The following is a 19,561-nucleotide window of genomic DNA, read 5'->3' as shown; positions in this document are numbered from 1 at the left end:
TTTGCATCAGTCAGATGTTAGACGTGTCATAAATCCCCACCAGGTCACTCATGCTGAATCCAGCAGGGGATCCCCTGCTGTGTCTCACATCGACTTTTGAAGACTTTCTGCGGACTTTATGAAAAGGGGCTTGGTTGAGAACGTCTGCAGAAACTCTGGAGGGTCTCACGCAGACATTTGCAGTCACACATTCATCTGTGTAGTTGAGTGCATGTCTGAAAGCAGCAAGTGTTTTTGTTATATAATCTTGGATCCAGAAGACCAAAGTCGACATTAAGAATCGACAGTGTAAATGTCAAGATCATGATTTAGCACCTCGTTATAATCCTGTGGAGGACAAAGACACAAATAACACAAGACTCTGCTGCAAGCTTTCAGTGGTTCAGAGGCCACATTGAACTTAATCAAATTGCATTAGATAGTGGAGTAGCTGGCTTGATTAGTTTTTTATGCACTGGGAGAGATTATCTGGAGAATATTACAGAGCAGCAGATTCAGTTCCTTTACTGCTGTGATGTGACAGATGTTTGAATGGGCTTCCGTCCCCGACTGTCCAAACTCATATGAGACTCGGTGTGAGGGAGCCCGGCTGGGACGAGTGGATGATAGAGTAAAACATGCACTATAGTGCTCTAAATATCATGGTGTTTCAGGAAAGTAAAACAGGCATGCAGTGTAAGGAGCAGGAACATTTTGTTTCTCATACCTGAGTCACATATTCTACATAACACAAGACAAGAATAATAGCAGGTTGTGCAGGGGAGGGAAAGAGAAAGTGAATACAACAGACAGTGAACTCAAAATTGAAATAACTCTAAGGACATTATGTGAAACCAAGTTATATCTGAATATACTTCTCTATACTGCACACAACATCTACAGTTTATCTTACAATTAACATTGACCCAACATTTGTTTTGCTTCTAGCTCAAAGACATCCTAACAAGTGGAACAGCTTAAATGACAGAAATATATTAATTATTACATAATATATTAATGTGGATAGAGATTTTGAGGGCTGTTGTTTTGTTTTTCAAATTTGTTCTGGGAAGTGAAGGTAAATCCATTCAGCTCAGCTCTTTGAAATTTAAAAAAAATGATTCAGTTACAGCCTGATGAGTGACTTGATTATCAAAACTGTGGTCCGTGAGTAATATTGACATCGAAGCAATTCCCTCAGACTCCCCCTCAGATTTATGAAGAGCACAGTTGATCGCACAGACAAGCGTCTAAAACTCTTTCAGAAGCCACCAAATTCAAAGCTGTCATCCAGGTGAGAGCAAGAAGGCTGTAACAGAAATATCATGTGGCAATTACAACTGTCAGAAATTGTGAGAGTCAACCATCACTAACGTGAACTATGACAACTTCAGATTTGACCTAAATCAGCATCTTTAATTTTCAATCTGCAGGAAAAAGACTCAGAATTAACACAAGGTTAAAATAAATTTGCTCGATAGTTAATTCTATTAACAGAGGTAATTACTCACATAAATGTAGGCATGTTGTCAGTACTATATTTTATCATCATTTCTTACTGATCATGTTGTTCTGCATAGTTTTGAACAGCTTGCATTAAAGTTAACGTTACCAGTGTGAATGTTGTATGCAAGGAAAACTGTTTGCCACATCGGTAAGTTAGCTAAAAAATATATATTTATCATTGCTCTTACCTGTCTCGTAAAACTGATGTGAAAAAAGTTCACTGGTCACAAGATAAATCTCATTCCTTTGAGGTATATTGGAGGTCATGGGTATGTCACATTCACTATCCCTGGGTGAGATGCTTTACCAAGTTGGACATTGGGTATAGATGGGTTTTAAGGACTGTGTTGGCTTGTCATGAATGTCGGCTGAGTGAAATAATGTGGATTCTGTCCACCCTGACTCTTTTATAGAGCCAGAGGAGACCACCCTTAAAGGGATAGTTCACCCAAAAGTGAAAATTCACTCATTATCTACTCACCACTATGTAGATGGAGGGGTGGTTGAAGTGTTGAAGTCCACAAAATACTTTTGATGTTTCAGGGGTTAACAGCATTGCAGCCAAATTGAAGTAACTGTGGACCACTTTTTGAAACGTAAAAAAACCAGTAAGTATTGTGACACGAGATGTCGCCACTTCGAGCCCCTTGGGCATTTACCTTGCTAACTGGAAGCTAGTGTATCAATCAAACACTTAGCACTTACATCAAAGCATAATGCTAACATGTCGACTTTTGTTCATAGGCTTATATACATTGAAATTTGCCATTGAAAAGCAAAATCACTTTTTCTTTCTTTACGATAATGGTTTGGTCAGTCCTGCATGATTTGGCCCTGTTACAAATCATGCAGGACCAGACGCAGAAGCAAATATTGGTTTTCCTGGCCGAGCGTAGGGTAGAGCTTGTGAAAGCAACATTTCTCCTAAAGCAATAAAGGCTAGACAGTCATGAAGACAGATGGAGGTTATCTCTGCTATCTAGCATGTCCAACGGCGCAGGCCCAAATAAGGCCCTGCTGGTAGCGCCACAGGGGGAAACGCACACGGGTCTCTCATTAAGACGACAGTAATGGTGTTTCACCATCACACACCTGCCTCAACGAAATGCGGTGGGGCTTGAGAGGGAGAGAGACATAGTCTATTAGTGGTGATCCACAGCTTTTGTTTGCATGCTGCTCTGCATCATAGCTAATCAGTGTAGTACACTCAGTAGACATACACACTGCCATATGTCTTAAGATTATCGACAGACGAGGTTTATGCATCAGTGTGCCACTTTGTACCCAAGCAGTGGGTTTCCGCCTTGAGGAAGCATCTGCATAAAGAATGCTAATAACACCTCCCTGTTAATGGTAGCAGGTAAACGGCTCATGCATCATGACGGGGAGAACGTCCAATCAAAAGGAGTGATGGCTCTCTGTTTGAACTGCAACAGACAACCTGGCATATGGTTGTCATCATAGTCAAAAGCTAAGGTGTGAAGGATGGATGTTACTGAGGGTTGAGGTATAAATATAAATAATCACGGACTGTGTGAGCTGTCACTTAACATTCACAGCAGCTCAATCTGTCATTCAATTATCACCTCGTTGAAATAGCCTCATAATTAGGTTTTGACTTTTTTTTTTCATTGGACACACTTTTCTTTTGTGCAGTCCATGCATTCCCCTGTACTCATGAAGCATCAACATCTATTTAATTTTCTGCATCACCAGCTCCTATATTATTATGCCATTACAACTTCGGCTCTAGCCTCCTTTTAATTGGAAGGCATCATTTTTATCGCCGCCTCTATTTCCAGCCTGCATCACACAGATTATGTAATTCCACAGCCTGCCACATCCTCCGCTCTGAGATGGTTTGAACCTGCTGTTATTAAGTGACTTTGCAGCCTCGCCTCACTTTAAGCAGGAGTCAGAGCAGTTAATAATTCATGACGTTGTAGAGCTTGTGTCTTTCCTTTAAGTACAGTATGTGGGGCCGGTGCTGTCTGATGCCACCACCAACATCGTCAGCTTTGATTGTGCTTCAAAGTATAGGGACGGTAGTGGAATGAGTATCAGTATGTTAAATATGAACAGCTTGTCTGGGGATGTTGCCCAAATCGGTTATTTTAGTCTGTGAAATTCTGCTGTGGTGTTCTACAATTTACTTGAAAAAAGAAGGAGATGCATTGCGAGTGAAGTGGACGCCCAGCATCAGATAATTAGAAAATGAAACATTTACCTCAATTCTCTATCTCCTCCATCTGAGGTCATAAGTAGTGAATGCCCATTCACACTTCACTTTGCTTTGGCACAAGATTAACATTAAATCATACTGGAGTTCTCGGCTTAGATTTATGTATTACAGTATTTGTTGTGCTGTGAGCTTTATTCCTCTATATTGTCTGATTAGAGATGAATTTCTGAGTGACACCATGAGATGGTGCTATGTGCCTAAATTGGGATATTTACTAGAGAGAGAAACATTATGTTTGAACACAGGTTGCACATGAAATCACTGATCTGTAACTCATGTTCTGTAATGCTGACTATTGCCCTCAGCTCTGTGCTATGGTTTTTGCTTTGTGAACATCTGATGAAGTTGTAGATGCTTTAGCTGCATGTGGAAAAACTCTAATGGCTGGAACTGCAGATTAAAAAAACCAAAACAACTCCTTTATCCAATTCTTTCCTCCTCAGCCCTGTTCTAAGATTCACTCACACTGCTTAGCATTCACCTGTCGTGCACTGTGAGTCAGCTTATCTTTCCTCTGCACGACTGAGAGGGGTGAATCTGTAGCTGCAGCAACTCACAGGCCTTTGCAGAAGATTTACATCACTTCCTCACCGCGCGGAACACTGGGGAGGAAACTGCACTGGGTGTACGGACTAGCGGAGCGGACCCCGGACCCATGTAGCATTCAATCTGTGTGCCATCACAACGCATCAGCCTGATACTTCAGCCCATGGCACCAGGCACGCACGCAGAAGACTGTTTGGAGAGGGTTTTAGCAGTCTGCCTAAACACTGCAAAGTCAACACCAGTGGAGTAGGAGACTGAATTTAAACAGGCTTCAGGAATGATTATAATAAGGCAGGAGCTGTGACAGGTGGGCGGTATTGTACTTCTGCATCAGTTTTTAGGGTCAGCCCTGAAGACTCAAGTGCAATACTTACTCTAATGATCAGCGTTCCTACAGAATATTCACTGCCCCTTATTTATTATTCATAGTGTTTTGACCACACATTAGAAATTTCAATATTGGCGTACCTGGACCACTTGCAAAATTGTGGCTATTAATCATGGTGGGGACACCCTTTATTACTGTCAAGCGGTGTAAAGAAGTGACCCGAGTCAGCATATATTGATGAAATTCCATCTAAAAGCTTTAATTATTAATAAAGCTTCTTGCTCCTAGCTCGGGATATCCTCTAAGTGAGAAGAACAGAGGGCTGAAAGCACAGAATTCCCCCTCGTAGCATCCATGTGTCTGCATCCTCCACCGGCGTCTTTGCTCAGATTTACCTGGGAGCACAAAAACTACATTTTGTTTTCTCACTGATAAGACAAAACACGGATCTGCTCTGATTTAATCCCGCAGGCTCTTCCTGCAATCAGCTTTGTTGTGTGCCCCCCCCCCCCCCCCCCCCCCCCCCCGGTTGAGAGAATTTGGAAGATTGCTGAGGTGTGGCGTGCCATTCTAGGAGGAATAGTTTGCAGCCACACGCTTGCACATCATCTCCGAACAGTTTCCGTTATGGAACAAACCTCCATGGAGGGGGAACATGAGGATACTGGAGACGACGGTAGCTGCCATTCATCCACGTTGGCTGCCGGCCCAGAGACAGGGGGTACCAGGCATGAAAAGTGCTGGCTTGGCTCTGTGTGGGAGACAAGAGAAGAACAAGTGTCTGGCCGGGTGTTGTATATATATTTTGTATGGGAGAAATGATAAAGAAAAACATCTCTCACAGCATGATACACCTCGGTAATGTTCCAGGGGCCAAAATCCTATCATTGCTTTTTCCCAGGAACTCTTCATCTTATCTTCCTCTTGCTTTTCCCTCAGTCCCCTCTATTTCCTCCTTACCTGAATGATTTACACATATACTGCCACTCAGCTATCCCCTCTTTCCCATTTAGAGAGTTCTGCTGTGTTCCGATACACGCACTGAAAGGTCCCTGGTGCGGAGACATCTGAAATGGATCCAAGATGTTGTCAGACTCTCTGTCAGTGTTGCAGAATCTATCTCCAACACATGGCGAGGCTTCCACATGTGCAAGTCTCCTCCTTTTGTCCCTTAAACTTTCTCTTTACTCTGATGTCATTTTATGCCAACTTCTTTCCTCATGGGGGAGCTGTGATCTCTTATTCCAATCCCTGTTGGAATAAAATATTACTCTACTGGTGTCTTAGAGCTGCTATATTTGGCACCTCACACCCTGACACACTGGAGCACACACTCACATATTACATTTGACCCAGGGAGGGAAATCTTAATTGCAGGAGAGTGATCTTTTGACCGCCTCTCTTTGTTTTTTTGACAGTGCCAGCAGTGTGGGGCAGATAGAGTGGCCTGGTTATCACACACGGCTAAATATGAAATTGAAGGATTATAGTAAGTCCGAGCAGAGTGGCTGTCCTCTCCACTGCTGTGTTATAGATTTCAGTTTCCCTCTGACTTAAAGCAGGGCCAAGAGGGACGAGTCTCCACTACAGAGGTAAAGGCTGTAAATCAGTGGGTTTGGAGTTGGTTCAGGACGAAGAGTATGTGTATACACACATTTATACTGCAGGTTTTTATTCCTCCTAATGATCTAAGCTCAACCCTTTGCCCTCAGCTCCCAGGTCCATGTAAAAGACTGATCCCTCGCTTATAAACAGACAGCCAGAATTCTGACAGAAATGGTCCGCCGTGTCGTAATATTGTTGGAGTCAGGCTGTCTGGTTTGCTTGCTGCCATTTAGGCTCTGAGATGATCAGGCGGATTGGCATGAGGGCACAGGAAGGGGGGCAGACTGTGTGGAGGAAGCCAGGTCACTCAGGCTCAGCTCATGTGTGTTGGGGAACAGGTGGATACAGAGACTGAGCAGCAGTGAAAGGACACACTTCATATTTTACACAGGAAAATGGACAACCAGAGATTTTCAACTAGAGTCGGCACAAGCAGTGGGGACATTGCAGTGAGCAACACCTGGAGAAAAAGTGATATTGATAATTTATATGAGCAAGGCAATGCACTGGTTGTTGAGTTTTTTCTACATGGAACTAAAATATAGTTTGAAAGGTAGTTAGATAGATTAGATAATTGTCTGCTCTCAGCCACCTCTCACCTTCCAAGTGGTTTCAGGTTTATCAAATTGAATTCCACTCAAATATGTTTTGCACTGTTTTTACAGCTATTTCTTTATCTCTCTCTCTCTCTCTGTCTCTCTCTCTTTATATATACATGTATATATACATTTAATTTGCAAGTTTTAGTAGATACAAATACCTGTGATATTTATAGACAAACACTTAAAAAAGTAAAGTGATAAAGGCTTTAAACACAAAATATTTAAGGCACAAAACACCAAAGAGGTTGTTGAAAATCCCCCAAAAAACACCTTCCATGCTGTGAGGCAGTTGTTCAGCTGAGGAATCAGTGATGGTGGTGAGATTTTTTTTCTCCAAAAGTTTGAATCATACAGAGGACACAGAACGTTGTTTCTTTTTTAGCAGCATGAGTCTTGTGAGTAACATATTCTAATGACAGCTTTGTTTTCTGTTTTCGCCTTTATTTTCTTTCCCTGTGGTGTAGAAAGGGAATATTAAAGGTCCCCTACACTTTGAGAAATAAGCTGAATTTCAAAGACGAGCATTGACAAACTGAATAATAGATGAACACTGGCGTGGTGATATTCAGTTATTTCCTTTATTTTCTCTTGAGATTCCAGCCTGTCTAGAAGGGGCTATCATGCATCAGTGGGTAATACAGTGGATAGAGGATAATGAGTTTATACATGGACATAGGACGTGTATTTTAACTGTGTCAGATAATCACAAACATTTGATCATTTATTTGAACAGAGTTTCTTCTTTTCCACATTCCCAAAAGGGGACTAAGTGTTTCTGTCATCTTATGAAAGAACTTTATATGTCTTCTCCCCACTTTTTTATCCAGCAGTGGCTGACACAACCGCACACTAAATTCACATTTATCATCCTTGTCACCCACCCAAACAAATTTTCTGTCTCTTCTATCCCTTTTCCCCCTCTCCGCAAAATCCTCAGATTCTTTCTCAGTCCAGCTACTGACAGCAGTGAAACAACATGTTACATCATCCCTTACATTCTTTTCTCTAGTTTTCTAAGTTTGGAATCAGTGCACACTTACTTGTGGTTGTATAGTACATAGACTGTACATAAAGATGAAATCTTAACCTCTTCATACTATCCAGAAACAAAACTAAAATACAGTGGATATGAATGCCGCCATCTAGCGCAGATGCAGCTGGAGTCTGCACGGTATAGAGTGAGAGATGATGCCGCAGTATCGATGTGCACACAACTGTCACAAGTCAGTCTCAGCTGTCAATCATGAAGTCTCATAACTAATTAAAAACAAACTTATAAGAAAAATGAACACTTGAATATATATGAGTGTGATAAGAACTCCCTAAAATGACCTGGACCATCTTATTTGATGTGTCCAATCCACTAACATTGAGGAGATGGAATTTATGACCTACACTGCAGCCAGCCACAAGGTGACGATCGAAACGCTTTGGCCTCACTTTTGGGAGCAGTCAGGACCATCTTAATATAAGAAAGAGGAACGAAAGAAAGAGAAGGGCTTTGGAACTTTCTAGTGTTCCCTATGTTCATCTAACTTTTGATCGTGCTCTGTGCACATACACTTGTAGTTGTATAATACTGTAGTGGGCTTCTACTCCATCACTGTCAAACCCAGAATCACAGTAAATTAGCTCCCCTCAGCTATTATTGCTGTTGTGTACTCTAAATACCAAATAAGTCTCTTAGAAGCTTGATGACTTAGTTTTTGTTTTGCCTGAAGACTTTGAGACTCTGAGACTCAGCAGCGATTACAATCAAAACTTTTTAGGAAAGCCCCTGAGGTTATTTACAAAGCAGTAGCAATATAGCACATCCCTCTGAAAAAGACTTGTGTGTTTCAAAAGGCACAAAAGTCTGCTAGAATATGCATTCATGTTCTGATGCAGGTTGACGTCCTCACAATCTGTTGTGTTTCTAACTATGAAGATGATTTCACCACTGAGCCGGGCATTTAAAACATTTTAAACGTAAAACATAAAACGTTTGCAAGCTGAATGTGATGCCTGTTTATTAACTTATTTTTTCTTATTCTTATTTGATTGACCTTTGTTTCTAACACCTATTTACAAAGGAAAAACATTTATTACAACAAAATGTGCACTGCATCTCCATCGCTGTGTATTTGCACACTCTGAGCCCTTGCGGAGTGTCAGATCAGATAACCCACTGTTTCATGTTAACCAGCATGATCCCTATGTCAGCATGTGCTGCGCTGCTGGTAATATCCAATAAGTAGGCAAATATACACAAGATTTAAAATGATGATAGGAGGAGGGATGTTTCTGCCCATCACAGCACAGATTTTAGTTGCTCAGTCTAGACTAGGCCAAGGCCTAGTATGGAAATCCTCGTTTTTTAACTCATCGACGTTAATTTCCATTGCCAGAAGCTAAAAAGAAAAGAAATTCTATATACAATATTAACACAGATATACGTATAAACATAAATCTGGCACATGAAAAAAACATGTGTTTGTGAGTGTCTGACTATTAGCGTTGTGTCAGCTGGCGTGTTGCTGCCGTGTTTTTGTCTTTCAAAGGGCGTCGAAGGGAGCCGACTGCACAGATGCCACATATGTGCACAGTTCCGCTGCAGTAGGTCAAGCTCATTTAATTTGAACACACTTTGTTTTAATTTTCTTCAGTAAACATCGACAGACGACCCCTAATCTGTCTTTGTGTCGCAACGCCAGGTGCAGGGTTGAACTTGTGGAGGCAGCATTTTCTGCAAGAGGGGCTGTGAAATGAGTGTGAGTCACATGCAAATTGCCAGAAATTAATTACTGCTCTGATAGGAATCTTTCATCTTGTTAAATGCAACCAGGTTTGAACAAATGTAGCTTAAATCGCTTGGTTTTGTACCAGTATTGCCTGAGAGACCTGCCTTCTTCTACCAACATATTTTGTTGTGTAGACTCATGCAGTATTTTTATAGTGTATTTTTTGATCATAACGACTTTATTGGGAGATTTTCCTCACCCTAGGAATTTTGCTAATTAAGCTAGTGATAGCTTCATGGGTTACTAAGATAAAAAAATAAAATTGATTTCATTCCTTGCATTTTTGTTTTTGGAAAAGGTAAAAAGACAAACCACTCCACATGTGAAATATGTCAACGTGAAGAAAACTCAAGTTTGACAGGACCAAGCCCAATTAAGTTTGCTTCTCATTGGACAATCACTGTTTGGGGGTGGGGTTTAGCGAACTATCAGTTCCTGAGTTCTGTGGCTCTTTTGATTAGCATTTATGTTCTCAGTGACCCAGATTCTAAAAAGAATCATTGTTGTAATTCATTCAATTCATTTCATGTGGGATGTTTGGTATTACAGACTTGAGACCAGTATGGAAATTATTCAGACCGATAATAGCAAGACCCCATGTGCATAATCTCCCTGATTCCTCCTTTATTGAGCTCCGTAGTGCGCTCCCTATCTGAATGAGATAGTTCATACTCATTACAATCTCTGCAGTCCTGCTCCGGAGCCCATCTTGTGAACATGAAGTGATATTGAATTTCAGTGTAAGCACAATTCTTCTTCATCCCGTGACTTCTTTTCATTAAGTCCAGCTTTGGGTCCACAAATACTACCACATCTTGGGGCAGTGTAATAATCAGCATTGCTCACTCTGTAATGCGTCTCATTTCCCTTTTCGCTTTCCACTTTGTACCCTGCGAAATCATTTGTATCTGTCACCCTTTCCAGGAACAGAATAGCACCTTCGTGACAGAAGTTTTTGTCACCATTACAGGCGTCCTTTCCCAAGGTTTGTGTCAGATTAGGGGAAAGTAATTGGAGCCGCGGTGTCATTGAGAATGCTCATTTTGGGATTCTAGACCTACAGATGACAGAGTGGCCTTTTGAGACTTTGGACGAGCTGCAGATGGAGTTGGCATGACTACGTGTGTGCAGTGTATACAATATGTTTCCAAAAGCTGCTTAACATTATCATGGCTTAATCTTAACATCTGGACCATTGTTTTAATTAGTACGTTAACATTATCTGCTGTCTCTAGATGGTAGGAGCCATCTTTACCTGAAAATGTTGAATATTCCACATTCAAATTGAATGAGTATGATTCATAGTGATTCAAACAGCAGCCCCTCTCTTATTGGGTAGTAAAATGGTGTGTTGATCATTATGACGCCTAATTCCTCGTATGGAAAACTAGTGTCTATGTTAATATTTTTCATCAGTGCATTTGTGATTTGTTGTATATATTTAGTTTATCATCTTGTGCAATTTGTATTGTAATTTCCTGCACACTATCAAATGGAATATTTAGAGGTAGAAAGATATGAACAGAAGATGGAGGCTATAAAGAAAACAGCATTCAGACTGAGCTAAATTTCAGTTGCTAATGCTATTATAATAGCATAAAGTATATTGGCCCTCAGTTTAGTTTCTTAAACTAACATATTTATTGTATGTCCTTATTACAAAATGAGGATATGATGTAATAACATGCGGAAAAACCACATTGTGGAACATGGTAATGTATGTAATAACCATTTGCAATGTTTGAATTTTAATCTTGGACCGCAACATGTATCCGAGGTTTTATATTAGATTGGCATACACAGTTCAACAGCAGTTCAGAATATCTACAGTAATTGAAAACAAAAAAAAAATCCAACTCTGTTTCAGTTGCTGTTGATGAATAAAATGTCAGTAATGTCAAATCACACGCATTTCAACCAAATGACCATTTTTTGTTCCAGGGCCAAGAAAGACAAATGTGTTTTTCAAAGTTTTTTAAATGGCATCGATGTCTCTAGCAGCCTCGAGGGCAAGAGGGCCAACCTGACAGTCTCGCTTCAGTCTCTGCATAATGTTTGATTCAGAGAGAGCTGTAGAAAACAGAAACACAGCAAATGCAACTATAACAGGACAGTGCTGCACACTTGCCTTTATTGTTTCATTCCCTGTCATCTTTTTCTCTGAGAAGATTAAGTTGCGTGACCATTGCAGTAAAGTGGCAGTTGAATGAGAAACTTTCTGTGAATGTGCTGACTGTTTATCATACTTCTGATGATGCCACAGGGGAGTAGGGTTGCCTCCACAAGCCTTGATTTACACCTTCTACATCTCCTGGCCGTAAACATTTGTCCTCTACGGCTGGGTCTTTCAAGATCTAATGATTTAGATGAATCATAGACAAAGTGCTGAAGGTCTCCTTTCTGCTGCCACATAGTGACCTGCTGAGTCAGGACTCGAAAGTGGCAGCTCATCACAAACTGCACTAGATGCCGGCCTCAAATTGGATGTCCGGCTCTGATCATTCCTGAGCTAAACGCTGTTCATCGCTAATTTACTGTTTTCCTTCATGTGGGGAAATGTAATTGGACATGTCAGTCATCTCTGTTTTTACTTATGCACGACCAAACACAAGAAGGAAAAATGCTTTCAAGTTAGAGCAAGCTGAGAAGATTGAAACCGTGTGTATCAGTCTCATTAAGTAAACTGAGGTGGAGCGAGGAGAGACTGAAATGCAACATGTAAAAAACATTAAAACACTTTTCAAACTGCTCATCCATTAGTTTCCACCTTGTAACATCAGATTTGCATATCTGTGTGTTTTACCTGTTTATTATGCACTTGCAGCCCGGGTGCCTTCGCTCACACATTTGTCTTAGTTGTGTGTGTTATTACCTTCGGGAACATCCATCACACTGCTTAATGCAGCCGAGTAATCACCTGCTCAGAGTCATTTCTGGTGCTTTCCTAAACTGCAAACAGAGCGGCTTGGCATATTCAGCACGTTGTTTTTCTTATAGGGCCTAAGGAGTCGCATTCATCAAGCCCTGTGTTGACCCAGTCAGTGCACGATATGAATGAAGGAGTGACATTAAAAAATAAATGTGCTGTTGTTGGCTAGCCTTTGCAGTTCAGGATGGTGTGAATAGAGCAGACCCCTCCAGACAGTGCCGACACCTGACTGTATTTTTTAAAACTGCCGTGAATGATTCAAACGCTCTGCAGCTGCTTTATTCGCCCGACATGACATGGCCAGCTGAGAAGTAGATCGATGCACCACGCTGTAATGCAGACGTATTATCCGACTGTGAGGTTTGTCTGTGTGAGGAATCCTTGTGAATAATGTGGGCGATATCACCTTGAACAACTACAGCAGTGGGTTCAGTGGTTACATAATGGATACACACACACACACACACAGCATGTGTACAAACCACAAACAAAACGTAAGAGCAAATGAGATCAGAGGGAGCAGATAAACTAGGAGATCCATTATCCAGACTGCAAGCAGAGCCAGATATGCCAGGAATACAGACACAGTATTAAATTAACTCTAGATCTGATTTGTCTGATAGACTTAGACATTTCCTCTTGGATGCATTTAATGTCACAGTGGTTTAGCAGTTTTGACAGTGTGCAGGTAAAGCACACTACTATGCCACCACTGTAGTTAACATGTGCGTCAGAGAAATGCACGTCCGTACGCTTGGTTAGTTTAGGATGTTGGACATCACCGCTAGATGACTTCTAGGTTTTTAATTGTGTTCCTGACAAACTGGTGCATGTTTGTGCTGTATTCATCTGAAGAAGTGAATCCAGGTAAAAACCTGCTTCAGTTGGGGGGTCACTGTGTTAACATGACATCATTGTCAATTTATAGTCACTGCGAGCACAACTCAGTCTCTGAATAATATCTCCTGGAAGACCTTTGTCAAGTCTAACAAAATTATACAAGTGTTATTTTTACTTAGGTACATCAGCTAAGGCTTAGAGACAAGACGTGTTTAAAAGAGAACCTGTGCTATTGGCAATGGAAGGAGTCTACTATCCGTACTCTGCATTTATTTTGTCCATATGTGCACATCTTCTGAAGGATTAAAGAGATGGAAGAAACAGAGAGTAACCACCAGAGATTATGGGGGGTGCAGTGTAGCCAGTAGTTCAAGTAAGACGACCACAGGACATGAGGAAGAAATTTCAACAGTGGTGTTTGGCGGTAACTTCTCTCATTGGTGAAATCAGTGAAGAGGCTTTTACTGTCCCAATGTTGCAATGCCTTTTTGCCTCTTTAGAGGTAAATTATCACAACCGCCACCGTCACTGCATTTATTGTCGTCAGAATCTCTCTTATGTGCTGCCCTTTAGTAAATGTATTACTCAACAAGCATGTCAACATACGGATTTATCTCTTCATATGTGACGGCAGCATGTATTGTTCTTGAGCATCAAGAGGCACTGAGCTTCAAAGACATGGGTGTTTAGTTGGCAGCGATGGTTTAATAAAAGACTCAAGTTGTATTATGAAAATGTTGGATTCAAGCTTTGGAAAAGTGACAAAAAGGCTATTTCTGCATCTGCTGCAATAGTGTTGAACACTTGTCTCCAGAGGTTTTGTACAATTGAAAAGTTCCTGCTTCATTCGTCTAGTTTCAGAGAAGTGCTGGAGTGTCCTTGAGCATAAGAATGAACCCCTAATTTCTCATCAGCGTATGGATCCATGGGAGAATAACATATACATTCTGAAGCACTTCTGAGTGGTCGATTGATTAGAAAAGTGCACAGCTCTATATATATGCAGCCCATTTACCATTAAGGCAGAGCCATTTATTTAGTCAGCCCACCACTTTGATCCAGACTGAAAAATCTCAATTCTTGTATATTAAGTCCTCAAATAATGAAATACATCAATTTGTTTGTGGATTCTGTAAAACCAGGGATATATTTGGATTCTAAGTTCTCACTGTGTATTTCTTGTAATGCCGACATACTTTAAATGAAAAAGTTCTGTTAGCTCTCTTCCATAAGGACACTCAACAGCGGTTCTTGTGGGATTCTGTACGTGCATCATTAAACAAGGACATTGTAAACATTAGACAAGGAGCCGGGAGCACATCAGTCCGACACAACAAGACATGTGAGATGTCTTTTGCGCATGTTGTTTGGCCACAGCCATTCGAGAGCGACAATAAGGCCAGATAGTGAATGACTGGAATGAATAGTTAGCAGCGACTGCATCCTCATTACAAGGACAAACCACGTACAGCAGGAGGCTGATATCTCTGGCACAGCCCCATTCCGCTGTTTCCAATTTGAATAAAGAGGGGAATAATGCTTAAAGCCTTTCCCCACGTGGATATTGGTTTGTATGGGACAGCGACCCGTGAAATGAATATTTTTATGAAATGAGATTTGTTTTACACAAAGGCGAAGGCTCGCATTTTCCAGTCGACCGAGAACACACCCGGCACAGGAGAGAAGAGGTATTGTAAGATGAGCATGTGAGGAGCTCGTAAAATGATCATACCTGAGAAAAAGAGATGAGAGGAGGGATCGAGAAGAAGAGAGAGATGAAGAAAGGAGAGTAAGAGAAGAGTAAAGGGTAGAGAATTGGAAGAATATAAGAAGGTGATAAAGGTCAATGGCGAACAAGAAGATAACTGAGAGGCTGGGCTAATATAAGATTACTCAATTTGAAAGTGTTTGTTTTGTGGTTTGATGTGACTGAGCAGATCAGACCAAGCAGCTGCATTATGCTCCAGGTTTATCAGGTGTTGTGAAGCTTCTTTAGCAAGATTTTTTCTATTGCATGAAATATATATTTTTAAAATCATAATCAATTAAATCTATAAGGAATTTTATTTGATATAAATCTTGAGAAAGAATTTGTGTTGAGCAGATAAACTAAATACAAGGTAAAGGTATAGATCTGTCTCCCAAATAGCCTGGGGAAATACACCAGTTAAAAAAGATTTCAGGCTCCAAGAGGCTCATAAGTTTAGGGAATCTTCCACCCGCAGAGCTCGGTTTAGTTCAAGTATAAACTTTAACATTTGAAATTTGCGGTCTTTTTACATAGAAGAAATCAGAAACATTTTCATAGACTGTTGACCTTTGCTGTATTTTTACAGTCAAACTCCCAAAATACACAATAAAAAATATCCATAATAACCATTAAACAGCTTTACACTTAATTACCACAATTTGCATGGCATTATGGGTAAAGTGCTTCATGCAATATGTAATTTACAGTAATGTACTGTATTTTTGGAAATGCAGTAACATACCAGTTCAGATATTTGCCATAGGGCAAACATAATCAGGAAATGTTTGTCTTCAACAGCAACTCAGAACACTCAGCATATTTACCAGCTGATGATCCATGACTTGGAAGTAAGTCAGCCCTGTACCTATATTTCAAGGTAGATTTATTCGAGCTAAACGACTTTAAATAAAGATGGATTACGTCTTCACTTCCTTCCACAGAATACTCTGGATATGAATTCTACCATCCTATGCCACTGACATGATTTGCCACAGTGGCAATCAGGGGATGGAGCTGTGGTATCGAGGTCCCACAGATACATGTGCTTGATGAGATTGGGAGATTGTCTTAGCTGTCAATCATGATGTTTGAGCTCACTGTTATAGCACCAAATAACTAGTTAAAACTAAACTTACCAAGACATACATCAGTGTGATAAAAACGACCTAAAATAACAGAAATCATTTTTGCAAAAAGAAAAGAAAAGTATTCAAAGTTGCATTTTAACTTTTTTGTTTGGTCCATGCATTTCCCCTCTGCTAACATGGGGGAGGTTTATGGCCTTTACTGCAGCCAGCCAACAGGGGGCAATGGAGACACATTGGCTTCACTTTTGTTGGACTGTCATGTTGTCCTCTGGACAGTTTATGTCAATATGAGTATTGTAAATTAAGATGTTATTAAAACGTTTCAATCTAACCTTATACCCTGGGATGGTTTGACTTGTGGTTTGTGATTTGCTGTGCCTATGCCTGGTTGCCATGGTATGATTGGCAGATTTTTGCCCAGAGGCAGTGTTTCATGAATTACCCTTTTCCAACCAATAATAATAATGGTAAAAATAATGATATTGATGGTGATGATACATTATTTCTGTGGGGCTTTTCAATAATGCTAAAATGGGGCATTAAACTAAAATTATAAATTCATAGTGAATTAAATTCTTTGTGTGATTCATAACAGAAGGTAAAAATAGGGCTGTGAAAATATCATCCCACTGAGAATCACCCAATTAACTCATCTGATCTGAGCCACATCATCATTACAAACCCAGACAGCCCACCCCTTCTTTATCGTGTCTCCTTCATCTTAATTTTTTCACAGGGACCAGTATGAGTGTTACACATTTAACCCCCCCCCCAGTGAAGGGGTGGATGATTTTTTTCACTGAGATCATAAATCCCCACTCTATACCTGGTCGAGCACTGTTAGAATGCACAGTGGTTTGCTATAGCCGGCTCCCCTGGCCCGAGACTATAGATCTGGATTGACAGCTGCTCCGTCGTGTCTGCCACTGTTAATTATTGAAGGATTTGGGTTGACGGCGAGCAGCTCTGCCAAGCGACCTTGAGCCCTGCTGGGGCCGAAGGACTTCCAACTAAAAGCCTGCTCCCCTGTCACGGCAAGCAAGAGGCCCTTCAGCCAGGCTGCCCAATTGCTTCATAAGAGAGATTGATAGATAGCTGCATGTGCCACACTGCTGGAGAGTTTTCCCCTTTAGAATCCGATGTGCTTTAAATATTGATATCCACTCGTCCGCTTAGTTTTTATGCACCATGTGGATAATTATTGACCTAAATGTATGATAATTCCCTGAGGAGTGATAGACTTTTGATATCTGATACCTACGGTGGCCCTGAGAGCTCAATGCGCTACAAGAGAAAAAACCCCACTTCCAAATAGATACAACACGTGCAAATGGAGAAAACAAATACTCACAACACAACCAAACACTCACATACAAGACGTCACAACTAAAATGTTGATCAATTTTAACTTTCAAAGACACTGAGACAGTTTTCTATGCTTTTATTTCCTCACGCATTGTAACAGCCTCTTTACTTCCCTAGCACAAATATCTATCGATCGTCTCCAGACTGTACAGAACTCAGTGTCCAGACTTAGAAGTTGAAACAAAAAACCTGACCACATTGCTCCTATTCTAGCGTCTTTGGTTTCCTGTATGTTTTAGAATTGATTTTAAGATTACTTTTAAAGCTCTCAATGGCCTTTCTCCCGGCTACATATACACAAGTACATTGTGATCCTCAGGCAGAGGTCTCCTGTGTGTTTCAAAAAGATTTTGGATTAGAAACTAAATGAGATCATTCGCTGTGAGCACTCCCAAAACTCTTGAACGATCTGCCTGAGGAAGAGCCTTTTCCTGATTTTCGCAGAATTGTTTTCTATTCATTTAAAATAGTTGTATGTCTTTTAGAGTTCTTTTAAATGAATACCATCTTTTAATATTTGCCATTCCTTAATTTTTGCTGTGCCTATGATTGTATGACCTGCTGCCCTTGTAAAGGACTTTGTTACTTGGATTTTGAAATCAGCTCTATAAATAAAGTCATTATTATTATAATTACTCACAACATGAAAGGGGACACTAAAAAGTGATAAACGTGAAACTTAAAGGTCCAGTATGTAAGATTTAGGTGAAAGGGATCTACTGGCAGAAATTGAATATAAATTCATCCTAGCAATGTTTTCACTAGTGTGTTTCATCTAAATTGTTGTTTCTTTGCCCTAGAATTACCCCTTTATATTTAAAAACTTTATATTTACATCGGGAGGGGGTCCTCTCTACGGAGGCCATGTTTTTTACAGTTGTCCAGACCGGACAAACTAAACACCTTTTGAGTTTTCATAAAAATTGAAGGCTACCACAGGTTTTTTATTTTATGTTTGGAAGGGGAGAGTAAGGTGAGGGCTTTTCAGCTGCAACATGCAAATTCACCACAAAATTCTTCACACTGAACCTTTTAGCCTGCCAATTCAAATAATCTGATGAAATACACGTCATTAAATAAGAGACAGGCTAACTTCATGCTGGCTGGCAATATAAAGTGCTTTATAATAAGCTGGATCAAACAGAGTTCGAATCAACTTTTTACTGAACAAAAACTAACGAGCACTCAAGTTGACGTCACTTGACCTGCATCACTGTGACGCCGTGTCTCTTCTCTGATGCACTTTGTGTGTGTTGATTTGGACTACAGTCTGTTTGGGATTTGGTTGTTGGAAATAAATTATTTCATTTATATTCAACCCACGCACAAAAAAAAATTCAACCTGCCGCAACACTCTAAAAGAAGTCCAAGGGAAAACCGCTGACCTGGCAACCCTACATGTCAGCAAGTGTGTCTCAGCCATGTTCATCACATTTTACTGTCCCCTGGAAACACTTAATTTGTGTTGTGAGTATTTGGTAGTGTTGTAAGTATTTGGCAGTCTTGTAAGTATTTGGCAGTGTCATGAGTATTTGGCAGTGTCATGAGTATTTTGTTAGTGTTGTGAGTATTTGGCAGTGTCGTGAGTATTTTGTTAGTGTTGTGAGTATTTGGCAGTGTTGTGAGTATTTATTTTGTGTGAGTATTTATTTTGTGTGAGTATTTGCAGTGTATTTTGTATTAGTACTGCATGTGTAGTCAAATTGATGATGTGAACCCATTTGCATGTTTTGCGTCTATTTGCAATTGTAGTGAGTTGAGCTTTCAGGGCCACCGTAGATATGTTAAGTTCTAAAACTGTTTGCAGCGTGTCACACACTGGCTGAGACGGCACGAGAAAGAAAAAGGCAGACAGTGAAAAAAAATCTACGACCATTGTCAGTGGTGATGACAGCATTATACTGGGAGAAAAGAACCTACTTGGAAGAAGCTCTTGATATGAAGTGAGTTTAATAGAGTAGATAAGGAAACAGAAGAAGCTGGAGAATGATGGTGTATTAT

The 19,561-nt window shown here is 40.4% G+C and overlaps 1 protein-coding gene across 8 annotated transcripts in view; it reads left to right on the top strand.

Moving 5' to 3' along the window:
* Window positions 1-19,561, top strand: part of dlgap2a (discs, large (Drosophila) homolog-associated protein 2a) — a 167,091-nt gene that overhangs the window by 27,917 nt on the left and 119,613 nt on the right. The gene's annotated exons all lie outside the window — the stretch shown is intronic.

The sequence above is a fragment of the Paralichthys olivaceus genome, chromosome 12 (assembly GCF_024713975.1).
Source record: "Paralichthys olivaceus isolate ysfri-2021 chromosome 12, ASM2471397v2, whole genome shotgun sequence".
Taxonomy (NCBI): Eukaryota; Metazoa; Chordata; class Actinopteri; order Pleuronectiformes; family Paralichthyidae; genus Paralichthys; species Paralichthys olivaceus.
Note: the sequence above shows the minus strand (reverse complement) of the source record. Positions and strands in the feature narration are given on the sequence as shown.